The 15,525-nt window shown below is 43.1% G+C and overlaps 1 protein-coding gene across 3 annotated transcripts in view; it reads right to left on the bottom strand.

Annotated features, from left to right (window-relative positions):
* iars1 (isoleucyl-tRNA synthetase 1) overlaps window positions 1-8,232 on the bottom strand; it is a 190,254-nt gene extending 182,022 nt beyond the window's left edge. The window contains exon 1 of one of the 3 annotated variants that reach the window (XM_043707895.1): window positions 8,136-8,232. The gene's annotated coding sequence lies outside the window, so the exon portion shown is untranslated. Of the gene's footprint in view, window positions 1-6,057; window positions 6,079-7,900; window positions 8,109-8,135 lie in introns of those variants that run through there. The other 2 variants (XM_043707896.1, XM_043707897.1) reach the window with 2 other exon arrangements.
* Between the last annotated feature and the right edge of the window lie 7,293 nt (window positions 8,233-15,525).

Below are 15,525 nucleotides of genomic sequence, written 5' to 3'. Positions count from 1 at the left end.
GCCCCCACCCCAGTCTGACCTTTCACCCTCACCTTGACCTCTTTCCACCTATCACATTTCCGACGCCCCTCCCCTAAGTCCCTCCTCCCTACCTTTTATCTTAGCCTGCTGGACAAACTTTCCCCATTCCTGAAGAAGGGCTTATGCCCGAAACGTCGATTCTCCTGTTCCCTGGATGCTGCCTGACCTGCTGCGCTTTTCCAGCAACACATTTCCAGCTCTGATCTCCAGCATCTGCAGACCTCACTTTCTCCACCTGTATATATACTGTAACGATGATTTTCTTCTGCTCTTCGTAGTTCCTCTGTGCTACAGTGTATAGTGGCTCGTTCAATAATGTTCTAATGCAGCTTCGTTTGTAGGTGTTGGGATGGTTGCTTTTGAACTTCAGTATTTAGTCCGCATGTGTTGTTTTCCTGTAAATGCTAGTTTGAAGCTCCCCATTGACTATTTGCTCTACTGTGACATCAAGGAATGGCAGTTTGGTGTTGCTTTCCTCCTCTTTTGTGAATTTTATGCCAGTAAGGATATTATTGATGGTCTTAAAGGTTTCCTCTAATTTGTTTTGTTTAGTCGTGACAAAAGTATCCTTCACTATGTGGACCCAAAGTCTCGGTTTGATGGCTGGCACAGCTGTTTGTTTCAGTCTCTGCATTACTGCCTCTACTAAGAACCGTGATAGCGGGGATCCTAGAAGCATGGCATTCCAACCGGAACTCTCTCAATAAATACATTGATTTTGACCCAGTCTACCACCCTCTGAGAAAAAGAACAGGAAATGACATCAACAACCCAAGGAAACCAAAACACAAATAGAAAGCAGGACATAACGTTAGCACTTCACCGAAGGCTCACTGATGATGTTATCTCATATGATGATGAAACACACGAAAATGAACCTTCCAGCACAGAGAGCCAACTTACATCCAGTACCTCAACCTGAGCTATAAATCTTCTCAAAACTCGCTAGGAATTTATTTCCAGTGCTGTCAATATACCAGGAATGTTTTCTTGAAAACAGATCATTCAAAACTGGCTATGGACATTAGTACTTTTTAAAAAATAATGCTTCCAAGAAATCTGGTGATAACCACTTCTTTGATATAGACTCTGTTCAAGCTATTTTGAGTAGTAACTGGCTTGTTCTTATTTATCTCATTCAGTTGGAGAACAACCAAAAGAACGAGCTGAGTTGGAAAAAAGCCTAAGAACCAGCAGAGTCAAATGAAAGCCTACAAGAAAAAACACATTGCGCAGCTGGTTTCTCCCATTTCTGTCAAGAAAGTCTTCTGTTAAGTTCAGAGTGAAATCTATGTGTTCTTTCAAAAGAGTGATTGAAGGAATAGTGACGAAGGGCTTATGCCCGATATGTCGATTCTCCTGCTCCTTGGATGCTGCCTGACCTGCTGTGTTTTTCCAGCACCGCGCTCTCAACTCTGATCTCCAGCATCTGCAGTCCTCACTTTCTCTTGATTGAAGGACGAGGTCAAGATTGTATCTGTGAGCAAGCTGTGTCTGCATGATTTCAGAGGTAACTGTCCATGACTTGTTCTGGCATGTGTGGTCATCAGAGAAACAATCTGGAATATCCTCTGCTTTATCCTCTTGCCATTAGGACTAATCCACTTTTTTTTCAGAAATCCAATCTCTGCAGAGAAATAATGTTTTCTTTCCATTTTTCCTGTAAACTTATGTGCTTCTGCACGTGCCTCTCGGTTTTGGGGATATTCAGAGAGATAAGCATTTATACTTCCATATTGCTGACTATATGTTAATCAATTATTGCACATTAGCGGAATAAGTTTTGTTTTGCTAATAAAGCTGAAAATGGTGTTTATTAAAGAAACCTGGCTGAAAACCTGAAATAAACTACTTAACTGGTCATCTTCACTATGGGAAAAATATTTTGTTTTCTACTGGACCGGAACAGTTTAGATACAGGCACAGCTATACTGGAGCATATCTTCAATGCTCTTGCCAGAATGTTCCTTTGGCAGTTTTGAATGTCTTCAGCTGTTTCTTCATATTATGGAGTGAGTTGAATTGGTTCAGGACTGGGACCTGTGATGCTAGGGACCTCAGGGAGAAGATAGAAATGAATCATCCACTCATCACTTCTAGCTGAAGGTATTTGGAAATGCTTCAGCCTGACATTTTGCAGTGGTGTGCTAGGCTACCCTGTTGTTGAGGATGGGGATATTTGTGGAGCCTCCATCTCCCGATGTAATACCAAATGATAAAGGAGTACAATTGGACCATTTGACCAATCTAGTCTGCTCCATCATTCGATCATGATCAACATGTTTCACGATCACATTCTCCTACTTTCTCCCCATAACCTTTAATCCCTTGCTCATCAAAAAACCGGTCTTAGATATACTCAAGGATTTGACCACCAAAACGTTCTGTGGCAGGGCTTCACAGATTCACCACCTTTGGGCTGAAGAAATTCCTCCTTATCAAATATCTAAGGGTCATCCTTCAGCCTGAGATTGTGCCCATGGGTCCCACCAGTGGAAACATCTCCCCAGGCCTCTCAGTATTCTGTAATTTCCAATCAGATCACCTCTCAACCTTCTAACCTCCACACAGTACAGACCCAAAGTCCTCATTCACTCCTCATATAATAAGGCCTTGATCCCCAGGATCATTCTTGTAAACCTCTTCTGGGCTCCCTCCAAAAATCAACACATCCTTCCTTCGACACAGAGCACAAAACTGTTCACAACATTCCATGCAGTGTGGCCAGAACCTTATACAGCTTCAGCAGTGCATTCCTGCTCTATCCCTCTCGAAATGAAGGTTAACATTACATCTGCTTTCCTAACTACCAAGTGAATCGACGTTTCGGGCATAAGCCCTTCTTCAGGAATGGCTTCCGCCCGAAACGTCGATTCTTCTGCTCCTTGGATGCTGCCTGACCTGCTGCGCTTTTCCAGCAATACATTTTTCAGCTCTGATCTCCAGCATCTGCAGTCCTAACTACCAAGTGAACCTGCATATTAACCAAGGTTCTATATTGCTGAAGCAATATTCCACTGCTCTTGTACTCAAAGTCTCTTGCAATAAGGATAACGTACCATTAGCCTTCCTAATTGCTTGCTGCATCTGCAGGTTAGCCTTCAGCAAATTATTGAAAGCATACACAGGTCAACTTGTACATCTACACTTTACAATCTTGCATCATTGGAATATTTTGCGCATCAGATCTTCCTACCACAGAGAATAACATCACAATTTTCCACATTTCATTGTCATTCTATTCTTGCCCACACAAGTCTGTCAAACTTCCTGCAGCAGTTCAAGATGGCAGGACATATCACTTTCAATAATTATTAGGGACGAGCAGTAAGTAGTGGCCAAGCAAGTGATGCCTTCATCCCTTCAACTAAGATGTCTGAAGATGTCCTTCAGGGCTCAGTCAGGAGTGTTACAAACCAATTCACAGCAATGGACTCTGAAGATCCCCACCTGCAGCACATTCTGTACCCTCATTACCCTCCGTGGTTCTTTCAAGTAATACTCTGTATTTAACAATTGAGTAAGAATATCAGTTAAAGGTGGTCTTAACTGAATGCCATACAACTTTATAGAGTTCATAGTAAATTTTGAGGACTCCCAGAACCATTCCAACTGTGCTGTCGGAACAGGTCATACCTGAGAATATTGATAGGTGAGTGTGGGATGTTGGATGTAAAGTAAGATTTGGTGAACATTATGTTACTTGATCAGTCTGTCTTACAGCTTTCTTAATTTAGGCATAAGTTTCCAGGAGATGAGAGGACTTTGTAGAATTGACTGGGGTAATATTTCCAAGAGGTCAGATGTGAGAAAGAGTGGGTCCAAGGATCGCTCCTTGGAAGATACCAGTGGTAATAATACAGGAGCAGGAAATGAAGCCACTGCAAGTACCTAATGCCACCGAAAAAAATCCATCCTTATCCTCGCTGAACAGATGCAAACTTGATGTCTGAAACGTCCTTTCTCAAAGCCTGCAATTCTAAAAAGACAAATTCCCTCGAAACCCAGTTCTTCAATCGAGCTTTGAGTTATCATTAATTGCCTTTTTCTTGCTGGCTCTCTATTTCCATCCACATCGAATCATAGGTATGCAGGTATACCTTTGATCCAGCCCATCCATGTCAACCAGATCTCTTTAATTAATCTAGTCCCATTTGCAAGCATTTGGCCCATATCCCTTAAAACCATTCCTATTTATATACCCAAACAGTTGCCTTTTAAATGTTGTAATTGCACCAGCCTCCACCACTTCCTCTGGCAGCTGATGCCATACACACACCACCCTCTGCATGAAAAAGTTATCCCCGAGGTCCGCCTCACCTGAAACTTCTCACCACTAGTTTTGGGCTTCCTCACCCCGGGGGAAAGCCCTTGCCTATTTAGCCCATCCGTGTCACTCATGATTTTAGAAACCTCTATAGGGTCACCCTTCAGCCTCCGACAGGGAAACGCTTTCAAGTTTCACAACATCCTTCTGACAGCACAGAGACCAGAATTTCATACAGTATTCCAATAATGGTCTAACCAATATCCTGTACAGCCTCAACATGACCTCCCAACTCCTCCACTCAATGCACTGACCAATAAAGGAAAGCATACCAAATGCCTTCTTCAGTATCCTATATACCTGCAAGTCCACTTTCAAGGTACTACGAACCTGCATTCTAAGGTCTCTGTTCAGCAACTCTCCCCAGGACCTTACTATTAAGTCTATATGTCCTGACCCGATTTGCAGCAGCTGACATTTATCTAAATTAAACTCTATCTGCCACCCCTCAGCCCATTGGATCAAGATATCATTGCATTCTGAGGTAACCTTTTCACCGTCCATTACACCTCCAATTTTGGTATCATCCGCAAACTTACCTACCATATCATATTCACATCCAAATCATTTATATGAATAACAAAAAGCAGTGGACTCAGCACCAATCCTTGTGGCACATCATTGGTCACCATTGGTCACAGGCCTCCTCTCTGAAAAACAACCCTGTCTTCTACCTTCGAGCCAGTTCCGTATCCAAATAGCTAGTTCTCCTATATTCCATGTAAGCTGACTTTGCTGACCAGTCTACCATGAGGAACCTTGTCAAACCCTTCCTGAAATCCATATAGATATGCTGGAAAAGCACAGCAGGTCAGACAGCATCCAAGGTGCAGGAGAATCAATATTTTGGACAAGAGTCTTTCATCAGGAAGGGCAGGAACAATTCCTGATGAAGGGCTCTTGTCCAAACTTTGATTCTCCTGCTCCTCAGATGCTGCCTGACCTGCTGTGCTTTTCCAGCACCGTACTCTCGACTCTGATCTCCACTATCTGCAGTCTGCACTTTCTCCATATAGACCATATCCATTGCTCTTCCCTTAATCATTTTCATTACACCTTTTAAAACTCAATCAACTTAGTGAGACATGATATCCCATGCACAAAGCCATGTTGACTATCCCAAATCAGTCGTTGCTTTTCTAGATGCATTTCAATCCTGTTTCTCAGGATTCCCTCCAACAACTTGCCCACCACTGATGTCAGGCTCACCAGTCTATAGTTCTGACATTTCCTGACCTCCTTTCTTAAATAGTGGCACCACGTTGGCCAACCTCCAGCCTTCTGGCACTGCACTGTGGCTACTGATAGTAAAATATCTCAGCACGGGGTCCAGCAAATCACTTCCCCAGCTTCCAACAATTCTATCATCAAACTCAGCACAATCCTGATAAGCACCAAAAACAAGCCTACCAGGAGAAGCCACATGGATACAGTGGCTCTAAAAACCAGTGTAGGGCAGGTATTCTTCAGCAAACAGCTCATGTGACCTTCCATAACCCTTCTACCGTCTACAAGACAAATTGGAGAAATCAATGGAATACTCTTGACCTGCTTGGAAGAGTGCAGTTTCAACAGTGAAGCAAGTGGATACCATTAAAGTACAAAGCAGTCTGATCAGCACCTTAAGTATTCAATCTTCCCACTATAGGAGATGCAGTACATCCCAATTACAAGATGCACTGCAGTAACCAAGGCTTGTTCAGCAATACCTTGTGAACCCATGACTTGTTGGTTGAAACATGTGGCACTGCAAAAGTACAGCAGGCCAGGCAGCATCCGAGGAGGAGAGCTGACATTTCAGGCCATTCATCAAGTGGAGTGGACAGGTCACGAGGACGGTGCCATGTTCGAGGGTTGGATCTGGGATAAGGTTGGGGGAGGGAGGGGAGAAGAGAAAAAAAAAAAGAGGGATTTGGAAACTACTGAAATCAATGTTGATGCCACATGGTTGAACAGTCCCAAAACAGAAGATGAGGCGTTCTTCCTCCTGTTAGCAGGTGGATTAAATTTAGCAGTGGAGGTAGCCCAGGACTTGCTTGTCCTTGGCAGAGTGAGGAGTGTTGAAATAGTCAGCCACAGGGCAGTGGGGTTGTTTAGTGCATGTCCCAGAGATGTTCCTTGAAACACTCTGCTAGTTGGCATCCTGTCTCCCTGACAGAGGAGACCACATTGAGCGCATTGAATGCTCTAAGTGGTGGAAATATCAGATAAAAACACACTGTATCCAGAGATTAGTGGGGTAGAAGGTGAGGACCAGGGGAATCTGGACACCTGCTAACTGGAGAAAGAAGAATGCCTTGGGACCCTTCAACCGCATAGCGCCAACATCGACTTTCCAAATCTCCCCTCCCCCTACCTCATCCCATATCCAACCCTCAAACTCAGCACCACCCTTTTAACCCGTCCATCTGCCTTCCCACCTATCCACTCCACCCTCCCCACTGACATATCACAATTACCTCCCACCTATAGCCACCTAGTGCCTTCCCACTTACCTTCACCCCAGCCCTCTCTCCCCCACAACCCTACCATTCCTGACAAAGAGCTTATGTCCAAAACATTGACTCTCCTGCTACTCGGATGTTTCATGACCTGCTGTGCTTTTTAAGTGCCACCCTTTTCAACTCTGACTCTCCAGCATCTACAGTCCTCACTTTCACCGACTTCATCACTTACAAGAGCTGCAGTAACATGGTAATATCAGCAACCCCAAGCTCCCTTCCAAGGCCTACATGAACTTAAATTGGAAAGAGAGGTGTTCCTTTCACATTGCAGAGTCAAACTTCTGTACCTTTCACTCTCAACACCCTGCACACACTGACACCATACAGGTTGAATGCAATCAGGAAGCAGCTCACTGCAGTCTCAGGTACATTTACAGCTGGATTTTAAATACCACGTTTGCCAGCAACACCCATACAAGCTTATCAAGCGAAATAAAGGTCAAGAATATATGAAAGTATGCAGCCAAACCGGTCTTTCAAACTAATTAAATTTATATTCTATGCAGAAGAATGTTGTCACCTAAAGCAGTACTGAATTTATATTAATCATTTGTTTAAAAAGTATAAGTGTGCTCATGAATTTCATCATATACATTTAAGCTAATAATTCATTAGTGCATCAGTCAATGGGAAATGGGTCTGGATAGGTTACTCTTCGGAGGGTCGGTGTGGATTTATTGGGCCGAAGAGCCTGTTTCCACACTGTAGGGAATCTAATCTAATCTAATCTAATCTCAATTCAAAATTTTCAATCAGCTGGTCAAGTTTTCCAGGTCCACTGAGTATTGCGCGAGCATCCAGCAGCAGTGCTTTCTGATGCAATATTCGAGTCATGGCTGGAAAGGTCCAGTCTGAAAAAAGGTTGTAGATGTAAAAATCGGGTAAGTTAGAAATAAATGCTCGAGATACACAGAAGACTCATCAGCGATGGAAAAGGGATTGAAGCTTTGGGTGAGCACTTCCAAACTAGAGGCTCTGTCCAGAAGGCGTGCTTTGAGCTTTTTTTTTATCGACAGACACAGCAGACAATACGAAATGAACAGTTTACCAGGGGAGGAGCTCCCATCTGGGGCAGGAAGCAGCGCCGTGCCCGGGATCCCGCACGTGCACAGAGGAAGGTTGTGACAGGAGAATGGTGGTTCCTCGCTAACCCCCAACCGCCACATACACACACCACGTCCCCTGATCACCAGTCAGCGACAAGCCTCCCAACCCAACCAAGGGGACCATTATCGCTCAGTCACTACATTTCCTCACCCGCCCATAGGCCCAGCCTCACTCACCGGCTTTTCAGTGTAATCCAGAGGGGGAGAAACCGACTCTCCGCCCGGCGACCAATCGGCAACGCGCCGGCAGTAAAACCTTCTCCCATTGATCGACACGGGTGCGCCGGCTTCCCAGTATACCCTTTTCCTATTGGTCAGTCTGCCAGTCCAGAGGCTGATTGTTGGGTTTCCTCGTGTCAGTTGGTCTTTTCCCGTAACTGGGTAAAAACAATGACTGCAGATGCTGGAAGAGCACAGCAGTTCAGGCAGCATCTGAGGCGCAGCAAAATCGACGTTTCAGGCAAAAGCCCTTCATCAGGAATAAAGGCAGAGAGCCTGAAGCGTGGAGAGATAAGCTAGAGGAGGGTGGGGGTGAGGAGAATGCTTTCGTGTTTATACTTTACAGTCCACAGATGTTTCCTTACACCTAATTGTATTTCTGTTAGCATATTCCTCTGTACCTTTATTAGTGACGAACTGAAATATACGTGGATCTACGTTTGCACTTCCTCCTGCACTTTTTATTTAATTCTCAGTCTGTTGCTCAGTTAACAGTAGTTAGCTATAAAACAAGCAAGAACTTGTTAAAAATCACATAACACCAGGTTATAGTCCAACAGGTTTAATTGGAAGCACACTAGCTTTCGGAGCGACGCTCCTTCATCAGGTGATGTGGAGGACTCGATTGGAACACAGAGTTTATAGCAAAAATTTGCAGTGTGATGTAACTGTAATTATACATTGAAGAATTGATTGTCTGTTAAGCCTTTCATCTGTTAGAATACAGTGATAGTTTCACTTCTTTCATGTGTAAATCACAAAACCCTTTTTTTAAAAGTTGCATTCTCGGGTTAGCTGTTAACAATGGTGATAGCTAGACAATATGTTGAAGCGCTTTTGCCCGAAACGTCGATTTTGCTGCTCGACGGATGCTGCCTGAATTGCTGTGTTCTTCCAGCACCACTGATCCAGAATATGTTGAAGCTGTTAGCCCCCTGTGTTCTCTGTCTATGACCTGATGTTTAGATTGATTCTAATCTAAAAAGTGAGATAACAGAATTTTACATATATTCATGCAGTTTTTGAGCTCAGAGTTCAACATGAATGTATGCAGTTTTTGATCAAAGTGCAATGTAACTCTGCAAGTACAAAAAAAATCACCACACAAAATATATGTGTGCATGTGGGTCTTTATCTGTCTGTGTGTGTGTCTGACTGGGGTGGGGGTTGTGAGTGTGAGAAAGCGTGTGTGTGTGTGTGTAGTGAGTGCAGAGTGTCTTAAGTCTGTGAGGGGGTGCATGTGTGAGAGTGTGTGTCTATAAGGGTGTGTGTGGGTGTCTGTGTGCGCGTCTGTGTGTACCTGTGTCCGTGTGTATGTGAGAGTGTGTGTGTGTGTAGTGCAATGGTGATCACCTGTAATGTGATATGAACCCAAGGTCCCGGTTGAGGCCCTCCCTATGGGTACCGAACTTAGCTATCAGCCTCTGCTCGGCCACTTTCCTCTGCTGCCTGTCCCGAAGTCCACCTTGGAGGATGGTCACCCGAAGGTCCGAGGCTGAATGTCCTGGACCACTGAAGTGTTCCCCAAATGGGAGGAAACCCTCCTGTCTGTTGATTGTTGTGCGGTGCTCATTCATCCGTAGTCGTAGCCTTTGCTCGGTTTCCCCAATGTACCGTTCTTGTGAGGGCATCCTTGAGTACTTCCAGGTGTCCGTCACGTTCCTCCTGTTCTGATCAGATGAGGAGGAAGGTGCGATGCTCAACTCATCGACCGCCAGTTCTGACGTGCCACAGCAAGGAACCATAATGACCTCCTCAGGAGACAGACACGGGCTGCAACTGACAGGGTACCCTTCGTTGTTCAGTACTTCCCAGGGGCTGAAAAATTACTCCATGTTCATCGTGACCTGCAACACATTATCAATGAGGATGAGCACCTAACCAAGACCTTCCCCACACCTCCACTACTTGCCTTTAAACAACTGCCAAACCTCAAACAGATCATTGTTCGTAGCAAACTGCCCGGCTCTCAGGACAATTCCATACAACCCTGTCACGGTGGACGCTGCAAGACCTGTCAGATTGTGGATATAGATACCACTACTACGCGTGGGAACACCTCCCACCTTGTACATGGCAGGTACTCATGTGACTCAGCCAACGTTGTCTATCTTATACGTTGCAGGCAAGGATGCCCGGAGGCATGGTACATTGGCGAAATCGAGCAAAGACTACGACAACGGATGAATAGGCACCGCACAACAATCAACAGACAGGAGGGTTCCCTCCCAGTTGGGGAACACTTCAGTGGCCCAGGACATTCAGTCTCGGACCTTCGGGTGACCATCCTCCAAGGTGGACTTCGGGACGGGCAGCAAAGGAAAATGGCCGAGCAGAGGCTGATAGCTAAGTTCGGTACCCATAGGGAGGGCCTCAACCGGGACCTTGGGTTCATGTCACATTACAGGTGATCCCCATTGCACTACACACACACATACACAGATATTCCTACACACACACACTCTCACATACACACGGACACAGGTACACACAGACGCGCACACAGACACCCACACACGCCCTTATAGACACACACACTCCCACACATGCACCCCCTCACAGACTTAAGACACTCTGCACTCGCTAAACACACACACTTTCTCACACTCACAACCACCACCCCAGACAGACACACACACAGACAGATAAAGACCCACATGCACACATATATTTTGTGTGGTGATTTTTTTTGTACTTGCAGAGTTACATTGCACTTTGCTCAAAAACTGCATACATTTATGTCGAACTCTGAGCTCAAAAACTGCATGAATTTATGTAAAACTCTGTTATCTCACTTTTTAGATTAGAATCAATCTAAACATCAGGTCATAGACAGAGAACACAAGGGGCTAACAGCTTCAACATATTGTCTAGCTATCACCATTGTTAACAGCTAACCCGAGAATGCAACTTTTAAAAAAAGGGTTTTGTGATTTACACATGAAAGAAGTGAAACTATCACTGTATTCTAACAGATGAAAGGCTTAACAGACAATCAATTCTTCAATGTATAATTTCAGTTACATCACACTGCAAATTTTTGCTATCAATTCTGTGTTACGATCGAGCCCTCCACAATCACCTGATGAAGGAGCGTCGCTCCGAAAGCTAGTGTGCTTCCAATTAAACCTGTTGGACTATAACCTGGTGTTGTGTGATTTTTAACTTTGTACACCCCAGTCCAACACCGGCATCTCCGAATCAAGAACTTGTTAGGAATCGCCAGTCGGAAAATCACTTTAGCTACGACTTCATGGCAGTTTAGCAGGTGCTTGCATTGAATCTGTTGAGTTATAGGCAGGTCATAACACAAACAACATTGGTACTGTTACAAAAAAGATTGGAGGGTGAACTGATTCAGTACTTCTAGATTCTCTCACAAGAAGAAACATCCTTTTTATATTGATCCTGTCAAGTCCACTCAAGAGCTTTTACATTTCAATTAAGTCACCTCTGACTCAAGGATGTTGGCCTGTCCAGCCTTCCCTCATAAGGTAATTCAGTCATTCCAGGTATTAGTTTAGTAAACCTCTGAACTGCTTCCAATGCATTAATATCCATAAATCTGGTAGCTAGCACTGTACATGGTACTCCCAGATATGAAGTAGGACATCCAAATTAGCATATTTAGCTGCCATATCTTCTACCTCTTCAGCCAAATCATTTATGTAAATAATAAAAAGTTGAAGCCCCAGCCCTGACTCCTGTGGCATACCATTCATAAAATCCTACCAGCCTGAAAAAGACCCACTCATTCCTACTCTCTGTCCCTGTTAGCCAGCTAATCATCTATGCATGTCAGTATGTTACCCCCGCACCATGAATTTTTATTTTCTGTAATAACCTTTGATATGGCACCTGATGGAAATACCTTCTCGAAGTCTAAGTACAGTACATTCACTGGTTGTTCTTTATCCACAACAGAAGTTACTTCTTCAAAGCACTTCAATAAATTTGTTAAACACTGTTTCCTCTGACAAAGCCATCTTGGCTCTGCCTGATTACCTCCAACTTATTCAACTTTAATAATAACTTTTAACATTTTCCCTCTGCCGGATGTTAAGCTAACTGTTTTCTGCCTCCTTCCTTTATGAAGGAATTGCATTAGATTTTTTCCAAGGAACCTTCCCCAAATCTAATGAGTTTGGAAAATTAAAACTAATGCATAAATTAAGTCAGTAGCCCTTTTTAAGACTAGGATGAAATCCATCAGGATCTGGGGACTTGACAACTTGCAGTTCCAACGATTTACTCAATCCTACTTCTCTGGCAATTGTAATTTTCTTGAGTTTCTCCCTATTTTCAAATCTTGAATCTCTGTTTCTCAAGGCATTCACAGACTGTGGTACTGTGATACAGGAGGCCACCCAAATTTCTGGGCATGGAAAGCAATGTGGTAATGGTAGAGGATAGTACAGTAAAAGGAGAATGGATAACTTTTTTGGAGGTGAGACTAGGTGTCCGAAAGGCTGCAATGGGTACCAGCTGCATATCTGCTCATGTCTAGGAAAGATTGTGAAGAAGGAAAAGGATAAGGCAGTTGTCATGGTATATGTAGGAATCAACATATATCAGGTATAGCATCAGGTTCTGATGAGGGGGTTTGAGCATTTATGGCCCAAATTAATAGGTTAAACTTTAAAGGTAATGATCTCTGGAAAACTACTTGAGCCACATGCAGATTGGTTGATTAATGAATCAAAAAGTGTTTTGGGAAATAGTTTTTGATCATTTGGACTCTGGCACTTGGTAATAGGGAGAGATAGAGTTGCTCAGTTGTGACCAGGCTGGGGCCAGTTTCCTGGTAATTTGTAACAAGGGCTGGAGACAGGTGTTTAAACAGAAAACTGATGGGAGGATTCAGGCAAGAAAAAATGTATCAATCCATAAAGTAAAGTCAAGGACTGGAGCAATGTAAGAATAAGAATAGAAAGAGCTGGAAAATCCAATATGTCTCGTGGCCTATGTGGCACGACCTGAAATGTTAACTGTGCTTCTCTTCACAGATGAATCGTTCCAATTATTTTTGTTCTTGTTTCAGATGTCTCAAATCCAAAGTACTTTGCTTTTGTGTTTAATTAACAGGGTAGAAATTTAATTAAAGATAAACTAACTTTGACAGGAAGAGACAAAGAGTTTAATAATAATTTTGTACCAGTGAATAAGATAAAACCAGAGAAAAATGTTAAAAGACTGAAGGTATGAGCCAGTACAGAGATATGATTAGATGGTGACCAAGTTAGGGAATGTAATATTCCAGAGTATTTGAGATTTCTAAAAGACACAAAATGGAAAAGGAAAGGTCAGTCCTGATATTAAATGTTGGCATAAGGTCATTAATGAGGTAAGATCTTGGCTCAGTAGATCAGGAAACAGAGTTAGTATGTGGAGAGATAAGAAATTAGAAGCAATAGAGAGAAGTACTGGTGAGTAATTATAAGCCCCGATCATTAACTATACTTTTGGATTATTGAGTATTATTGTATTTACTGGATGATAAGATGCATCAGGAATTTACAAGGAAATATTTAGGAAAAAAAATGAAGTGCATATAGATATACAATATTCACACAACATCACAGCACTGCAATCAACAACCTATCATTAAGTGTGCTTGCTGTTTTCTATTTTCATTAGTTCTTCCTTCCATTCCTGTGTTATTTTATCAGCTAGAAGAGAATTAAAATATTTTTAACAGCTCTAATTTCATACTGTTTGGCATCATATCAAATGGTGGAGCAGGTTTGAGGTGCTGAATTGACTACTCCTTCTCCCTGACCATATTTGGTTTGAGTTGTATTCTAAGAAAACCTTTGTCACTTTCTTTTTATTCGATTATTGAATATAGAGATTACTGGCTGGGAGGGTATTTATTTCCAATCCCTAGTTATCCTTGAGAGAGCGGCCTCTTGAACCACTGCAGTCCATTAGGGTAAGTATACCCCACAATGCTGTTAATGAAGAATTTCCAAGATTTTGTCCCAGTGGCACTGAAGGAACAACAGTATTCCAATTCAGGATGGTAAGTAGCTTGAAGGAGAACTTGCTGGTCACATTTGTGGGCGGCACAGTGGTTAGCACTGCTGCCTCACAGCGCCAGAGACTCGGGTTCAATTCCCGCCTCAGGCGACTGACTGTGTGGAGTTTGCACATTCTCCCTGTGTCTGTGTGGGTTTCCTCCGGGTGCTCTGGTTTCCTCCCACAGTCCAAAAATGTGCAGGTTAGGTGAATTGGCCATGCTAAATTGCCCGTAGTGTTAGGTGACGGGATAAATGTAGGGGAGTGGGTATGGGTGGGTTGTACTTCGGTGGGTCAGTGTGGACTTGTTGGGCCAAAGGGCCTGTTTCCACACTGTAAGTAATCTAATCTAATCATTCCCATGTATCTGCCGCCCTTGCCCTTCTATATGGAAGTGATTATGGGTTTGGAAGGTATTTTCAAAGGAGCGTTGGTGAACTTCTACTGTGTATCTTGTAAATGGTACACACTGCTGCTGGTGAAGGATGTGAATGTCTATGAATGTAATTCCAATCAAGCAGGCTGCTTTCTCATGGGTGATGCTGCAACTCCCTGGAGTAGCATTCCATAAATTGAGCCCACTAGTCCTGGGGTCATACCAAATATTAAATATTTCTTAAAGTTATCTCAACTTACCTGATTTTCAAACAAAGCTTAAAAGAAAGCACTAGACCAGATTTCTGTACTAGGCAAGAATGATTATTTACTCTAAGTAATAGCATTATAGCTAAACATAAGCAGATTTAAACCATTGATATATAGCACTACTAACTAAAACTCTAAAACAGTCATAGAGATCTACAGCATGGAAACAGACCCTTTGGTCTAACTCGTCCATGTCGACTAGATATCCCAATCTAGTCTAGTCCCATTTGCCAGCACCCAGCCCATAGCCCTCCAAACCTTTCCCATTCATAAATCAAAACAATCTCCTTATTAACATTCTCTTTAATACAGACACACACACACACACGTACACACAGATAAGGAAAATAAATCACTGGTGAAGATGGAAGAATTAATGTGAGGTGTTGCATTTTGGTAAGGCAAATCAGGGCAGGACTTATACACTTAATAGTAAGGTCCTAAGGAGTGTTGCCAAAAAAAGAGACCTTGGGGTCAGATTCATATTTTCTTGAAAGTGGAGTCACAAGTATTCAGGGTAGTGAAGAAAGTGTTTGATACACTTGCCTTTATTGGTCAGTGCATTGAGTATAGGAGTTTCAATGTCACGTTGTGACTGTACAGGCTAAACCATTTTTGGAATACTGTATTTAATTCTCGTTTCCCTGCTTTATTAAGCTTGAAAGGGTTCAAAAAGATTTGCAAG

The sequence above is a fragment of the Chiloscyllium plagiosum genome, chromosome 18, assembly GCF_004010195.1.
Source record: "Chiloscyllium plagiosum isolate BGI_BamShark_2017 chromosome 18, ASM401019v2, whole genome shotgun sequence".
NCBI classification, from domain to species: Eukaryota; Metazoa; Chordata; class Chondrichthyes; order Orectolobiformes; family Hemiscylliidae; genus Chiloscyllium; species Chiloscyllium plagiosum.
This window is presented reverse-complemented; position numbering and strand designations above follow the sequence as displayed.